The following is a 1,464-nucleotide window of genomic DNA, read 5'->3' as shown; positions in this document are numbered from 1 at the left end:
AAGGAAAAGGAATGGTCTACCTAAGCTGCTTTTATTTTAATATAAAAGAAATCCTAATTAAGTTATGCCAGATAAGAGACTCTCCAGGTGGGGCAGGGGTAAATCAATTGGTTACTAAGCTACCTTTCTCTGGGGTTTCAAATTCTGTGATGTTTTCTTTCTTCCAAAAACATTATTAAATGCCTACCTTGAATCTATTAGTTGGTAGGTCCTTATTATTGATCCTCAAGAGGTACCCAGTGCCCTATTCCTCCTCTCCCTCTTCTTTTCCCAAGCCAAGGTACTCTACTGTAACAACTTCCTGCCTGATTGGAATGGAACATTCCCAAAGCCCTTTCCTGGTTGCACTTGGCACAGGTGAAATCAATGCGCACTTCGAAGCTTTCCTAAATATTAAAGAACATCTCCTGCCAACAACACACAATAGTACAGTCAAGTTTTTAAACTACAGATTGGAAGACTGGGGGGAAAAAATGCTCTCTCATCCCCATCTAGATTTTAGTTCCCAAACTCCTGTCTCTTACACCCCCTTTTCTTTCTAAGGAAGTTTGTGTTTCTCACCTTTCAAGAAAACAATCAGTGCTCAATGGCATTTAAGTCTCATGCCCAAATGAACAAAGCAGCCACTATATTCTAAGCCCTCAGCCCCATAGTAACCAGGAACACTCTCCTTCCTCCTCTCTCCATGTGGTCAAGGGTGGTTTGTTTTCAACAAAGTGTGGTAATATTATTGTTATCATTTCTGACTGTTACTTTTCTGACGTTGGTTTGGCTAATTAATAAATCTAGAGACCTTCTGCAGTATCTAAATGTTTTGCCAAGTTCTCTATACTTCAGCTATCAGCCAAATTTGCAAAGCCCATAAAAAAAAAAAACCGAGTAAGGCCCCACATCTCCCTGCCTCACGGGTGCACAGTGCTCTCTTATGTTTTAATTTCATCTCCTGCCAATTCTAAAAGGGAATGCAAGGCAGGTACTATTTATTACCCCTTGCACCGAATGGCGAAGGGAGAAGGGATGTGCCTAAAAAACGCAGTTTGCTAGCTGACGACAGGGCCTGAATTGACACCTGTTCTGGCTGACCTACGTGAATTTCTCTTTTTACTCCAAATTCCTTAGTGGAATTACCCCTCTAGGCAAGTAAGAATTGCAGTCCAACTGGAGTAACTGATTTCCGGGTGGGGAGGGGGGTAGGTGGCCCTCGGGGCTGTGGGCTTTCCCCGCGTCACCAAGCCCGGGCTGTGTTTATGTTTTAACTTGGTCACGTAGAGGGTGTCTCTCGAGTAGTCCGTTTGCAGGGTTCCTTCGAAAGTTTTCCTGGGTAGTTCCGTTGATTCACCCAGCAATATAACAAATGACAGAAGCGAAAAGGAAAATAACAAAACGCAAGGCACGTGGCAGATCGGAGCTCACTTTTCTTGGCCTCTCTCCCGACCCGTAGCCGCTCCCCATTATGACTGCGTC

This window comes from Rousettus aegyptiacus, unplaced genomic scaffold, assembly GCF_014176215.1.
Source record: "Rousettus aegyptiacus isolate mRouAeg1 unplaced genomic scaffold, mRouAeg1.p scaffold_m13_p_1, whole genome shotgun sequence".
In the NCBI taxonomy this organism is placed as follows: Eukaryota; Metazoa; Chordata; class Mammalia; order Chiroptera; family Pteropodidae; genus Rousettus; species Rousettus aegyptiacus.
This window is presented reverse-complemented; position numbering follows the sequence as displayed.